This window comes from Panthera tigris, chromosome C1 (genome assembly GCF_018350195.1).
Source record: "Panthera tigris isolate Pti1 chromosome C1, P.tigris_Pti1_mat1.1, whole genome shotgun sequence".
Classification (NCBI taxonomy): domain Eukaryota; kingdom Metazoa; phylum Chordata; class Mammalia; order Carnivora; family Felidae; genus Panthera; species Panthera tigris.
The window spans coordinates 98,636,780-98,642,642 of record NC_056667.1 but is presented as its reverse complement, the minus strand read 5'-3'; positions in this window follow the sequence as shown (position 1 = coordinate 98,642,642).

The following is a 5,863-nucleotide window of genomic DNA, read 5'->3' as shown; positions in this document are numbered from 1 at the left end:
ACCGCCTTGCATGAGCTCATTTTCAAAGGGCTTTTGATTTTGACCGCGGGAGACAGGAGGAAGTTGTTACTGTAGTACCTTGGGAGCAGCGTATGTGTAGATTAAGCAAGGACTTCTTGGATCAGCTGTAGGACCTTACCCAAGCTCCGTAAGCTCTTTTAGCTGTAAGAGACCATCTTGTAAAAGGTGCCTCATGAGGATACCTGCCCAATCTGGCGGTGGTAAGGATTAAATGAGGTAGCTTGGCAGGTGCTTAGCATAACGTCTGGCCGAGAGTAAGCATCCAAAACCTGGTGGCTGATATCATTTCTAGAAATAGAGACAAAGACTAGAGGAGCAGCATGGGGTCTGTGCCTCCACAGCAAACCCACATTAGGAAAAGGGCTGCAGACGGAGGCCGAAGAAGCTGGTTTTTGCTGGGCTCTGTCTTTGGGGTACGGGATGTATGAGCACCCAGGCACGTGCAAAGCTGCTTTGGTTTCCAGGTGACCGAGAGGGACAGACTAGGAAAGGTGTCCTTCCGTTTTCAGGGCAGACCGCTTGGTGCAGCCAGTGGAGTTCTCGTAGTGAGAGGGGTTGCAGGACTGGGGGTGAAGCGTCCCCAGAGGAAGATCTCAGTGAGGAGACCCAGAAAGAGAAGGGGGATGGTGATAGGCATACACCTGGACAAGCAGGTGGGGACCAACGTGGTGAGCTCTTTTAGAATGACTACTATTCGGGCCCCATCTGGTGAGGCTTAAGTACGTCTGGCAACATGCGCATCGTAAATGCTCTGAGGTAAGAAAGAGGAAGAAAAATCACCAAAAACTTGGGCTACCTTACGTAATTTCAGGAATAAACTGGGCCTTGATAAAATAATGGACTGAAGAAACAGGGAAAATACAGCAAGGAAGTATAAGTGGGGGAAACCTCAGGAAAGTCCCGGATGGAGTGATTTGCTGGAATGATGAGACTGTATCTTTTGGAGTGACAGTAGAGGTGGGCTTATGGGAAACCTTGGGCCCTTCGCTCAAAATTTTGAACTTTTGTCTAGTATATCAAATATTTTTGAGCATAAAATTATATATTATATATATATTTATATATAGATAGATTATATATCATATATATATTTTGATATAAAAGAAGTCATGGTTCAAATAAAGAGTGGGGGTGGGGGGAGCCTATCTGGTATCAGAAGCCCGGGGTTTGAACTTGACCCATCCTTGTCTCATAACGATGGACAAGCCGTTAACTTTCCTGAGATGTAAGGTGAAGTTAATAGTATCTTCTTCCAGGGTACTTAGGATCAAAGGTGTGATGTGACTGACACCTTTAAGAGCAAAAGGAACACAAGCAAAAATAAACAGCAGGACCACATCAAACCACAACGTTTCTGCACGGCGAAGGAAACCATCAACAAAAAATGGCAACCTACAGAATGGGCAAAAACAAATACTATAAAACAAGTCAGCAAATGCTATATCTGAGAAGGGGTTAATATCCAAAATATATAAAGAATGCATACAACTGAGTAGCAAAAGAAAAAAAAGCTAATCAAAAAATGCGCAGATCCGAATAGACATTTTCTTCCCCAAGGAAGAATCCAGATGGCCAACAGACACGTGAAGAGATGCTCAACATCGCTCATCATCAGAGAAATGCAAGTGAAAACCACAACGAGGTATCACCTCACACCCGTCAGAATGGCATCACCAAAAAAGACAAGAAATAATAAGTGTTGGCGAGGATGTGGGGGAAAGGAGCCCTTGTGCGCTGTTGGTGGGAATGTAAATTGGTGCGGCCACTCTGGAACGCAGTATGGAGGTTCCTCAAAAAATGAAAACCGGAACTACCATATGGTTGAGCAATTCCACTTGTGGACATTTATCGGACACAAATAAGAACATAAACTTAAGAAGACACGCAGTGTTATTCACAATAGCCAACTATGGAAACAACCTAAGTGTCCACCAACAGATGGATGGATAAAGAAGATGTCGTGTGGACACAGCGGGATATTATTCAGCCATAAATAAGATGGAAATCTTGCCATTTGTGACAACATGGATGGATCTCGAGAGAGTTATGCTAAGGGAAATAAGTTAGAGAAAAACAAATACCGTATGATCTCACTTAGATATGGAACCTAAAAAAACAAAGGAATAAAAAAACCAAGCTCATAGGTATACGGAGAATGGATTGGTGGTTGCCAGAGGTGGGAGGGGGCAGGGGGTGGGCAAAATGGATGAAGGGGGTCAAAAGCTACAAACTTTCAGTTAGAAAATAAATAAGTCATGGGGATATGACGTACGGCATTGGTGACTGTACTTAATAATATTGTATCACACATTTTGAAATTTAAGAGAGTTGATTTTTTTTTTTTTAAATACGATGTGAAAGCACTCCATAAACTCTTCTGGGCCTACCTTCTTTTCTTTTGCTTTTTCTTTCCTGACTCGGCTTGTGACGTACATCTTCCCCTGGACTTTGACAGCATCTTGTACGTTGGCACCAGTTAGTCGACTGTTGGCTGCAAAACCCAGATGTGCCTTGAATTCTCCTGAACAATCTTGAACCATCTCGAACAGTAAGGAATCAATTGGCTTACCTAACCAGTAATCTAGAGGTAGGGTAGACCTCGGGATGGCTCTGTCCCCAGGCTGGGTTTGACATGGCCGCAGCAGGCCCAGTGCTCAAATCTGCGCATAACAACATCTGGAGGGAGGGTTGCTTCCAGCACCATCCCCCGTACAGTGAGCAGGATTTTCTCAGAACCTTCCAAAGCCTTCTCTTTACCGCTCATTCTCCAAAGTGGTCACATACCTGTTCTTGAACCAAACATTAGCAAGGCACGTAAGCGCACTTTTAGATGGATGGTTCTCAGCTGGGGGTGATTTTGCTCCTCATCCCTCCCCGCCCTTATCACTTGGCAATATCTGGAGACAGATTTGATTGCCATGAATGGAGGACAGGGGGAGTGTGTGTCACTAACATATGATGAGTAGAGGCCAGGGGCACCTGGGTGGCTCAGTCGGTTAAGCGTCTGACTTCGGCTCAGGTCATGATCTCACGGTTCGTGAGTTCGAGCCCCGCATCGGGCTCAGAGCCTGGAGCCTGTTTCAGATTCTGTGTCTCCCTCTCTCTCTGCCCCTCCCCCACTCATGCTGTCTCTATCTCTCATAAATAAATAAAACTTAAAAAAATTTTTAAAAAAGTAGAGGCCAGAGATGCTGATAAATACCGTACAATGCACAGGATAACCCCCACAATAAAGAATTATCTAGGCCAAAACGTCAATAATGCCAAAATTGAGAAACCCCGTTTTAAATTTTTTATGTTTATTTATTAATAGAGAGAGGGAGAGGGAGAGAGAGCACGTACAAGTAGGGGAGGGGTACGGGGAAGGAGAGAAAGAATCCCAAGCAGGATCCGCACCATTAGAGTAGAGCCCCATGTGGGCTCAAACTCACCAACCGTGAGATCATGACCTGAGCTGAGATCAAGAGGCGGATGCTTAACCGACTGTGCCATCCAGGCGCCCCTGGGGAAACCCTGTTTTAGACTGATCAGCCCCACATTTGGGGCTTGGGGTGCAGTTAGTGGCCACGTTTGTATGTATGGATGAGGAGTGAACAAAACTGAGATTCACGGAGGGAAGAGAAGGGGGAAATTGATGCTGAAATTGACCATCAACCATGTACCCTGCGACTTTGCTCCATCAGGGCACTTACCTCATTGTGTGGCTGTTGTTTCTTTATCACCTGTGTTAGCTTTCTATTGCTGGAAATAAATTGGCACCAAGTATTGTAAAACAACCACAAGTTTATTACCCAATTTCTGTAGGTCAGAAGCCTGGGTGTGGTGTGGATGCATCCTGTGCTCAGGGTCTCACTGGGCTTAAATTAAGGTGTTGGCTGGGGCTGTGGTTCGCTGGGGCTCTGGGTTGTCCTCTAAGCTGATTCTTGTGGCTGAATCCATTGCCTCGTGGTTATAGGGCTGAGGTCTCTGTTTCCCTGCTGACTTCTCAGCTGGGGGTCCCTCTCAGCAACCAGAGGCCACCTGCACTCCTACCATGTGGCCCCCCCTTCACCTTCCAGTGAGCAATGGTGCATAGAATCCTTCTTATGCTTTGAACCTCCAACTCACTCTTATGCCACCGACCAGAAAAAACTCTCTGCGTTTCAAGTACTCATGCAATTGGGGTCCGACCCTATCGTAAGGCCAACTGATCTGGAACCTTAATTACATCGACCAGATCTCTTGACGCTCTATTAGCGTTTGAATGAATAACTGGGAGAAGGTGGATATGTCCCAAGCACCTCCATGTTACTGGCTTTTAGCAGAATACCCGGCAAATATTTTTTTTCTCAATAAATATCGTTTGAACAAATAAAGAATAAAACAAACTCATCTCTCTTTTTTTTTTTTTTCCTTCTTCTTCTTTTTGGATAGAATTACCAGATGGGTCACTCGGGAATGTTATATACAGAGAATTGTATCATCTGGAAGTTCGCAGGTATTCTGCTCCTAGAGGACTCTTGTCAATCATTCTAGGGATCCACAGATTCACAGTGTGGGATCCATCAGATCAAGATCTCCGTGGGTCTGAGCTCTGTTTGTTACAACTGCAGACTGAGGTTTTTGCATTGCCTTTTCGGCAGAGCGGGCGGACTTCTGACTTACCTTAAATCCGTAGCTCACTGAAAGTTTTTCTGCATTAACTGGTACCAGGCCCGCTCTCTCCCATTTGGCACCTGGGCAGGATGTTATGCTGTTCGCTTCCACCCATTTCCACGTCGTGAGTTCTGGCCTATCATTTCAGCCCGTCGGAGACCTCTGGGAATTCTGATTTTGTAATCCAACTTCTTGGCTCTCCTGCCTCACTCTGTAATACTTGAAAACATAAGCGGCACATTTTACTTGTCTTTTTCCAAATAGTTTATAAAAATGTTGAACGAGGCAAGCCCAAATTCAAAGCCCTGAGGCGTGTTAACTTCTTTCAAGTTGACAACGATGATTTAATCAATAGTCTTTGCGTAAGGATTGCTCAATCTACGATGAATCAACTCTTTTATTTCTACACCCTATCTGCAAGCATATTATGAAAGACTTAGATGTTTGGCTGAGTCTAAACTGTATAGAATAGTACCATTCAGGGGGCGCCTGGGTGGCTCAGTTGGTCAAGCGTCCAACTTTGGCTCAGGTCACAATCTTGCAGTTCATGAGTTCGAGCCCCACGCCGGGCTCTGTGCTGACAGCTCAGAGCCTAGAGCCTGCTTCGGATTCTGTGTCTCCCTCTCTCTCTCTGTCCCTTCGCCGCTCATGCTCTGTCTCTCTCTGTCTCTCAAAAATGAATAAAGTTAAAAAAAAATTTTAAAGAATAGTACCGTTCAGTTATACTCCTAAGACCACAGCGCACGTCGTTTGCAATCAGGAACATACACACGTCGGGAAATTCTCTTCCAAGTTTGCAGATAAGGCCACACTTTGATGTCCTTCATATAGTTTTTGTGCAGAGACAGAGATATCTTTTAACTCCCAGATTTTATTGGTTGCCTTCCAAAATTTTCTGTGACAGAAGATTCTGGTAGTCTTTATGTTGATCTATGAGCTGGCAAGCGTTTCTGCTTCCTTGCCTCCATGGCTTATGGGAAGTTCCACTTGGGAGGAGAGACGATTGCCCTGACTTGTGAGGAGTAAAGGTTGGGCTGTAGGGTGGGAACAAGTCACATGACTCCTTGTTCAAAGGATTCTCATTGAGATGCCCGTTTATTCCCCGTGTTTTTCTCCTTGATCAATTATGTACATTTGCAGTTTCCCCAACTGTTCCTAATCATCATTTCAGGGAAATAAAAATTCCCTTGTTTACAGGAAAATGTGG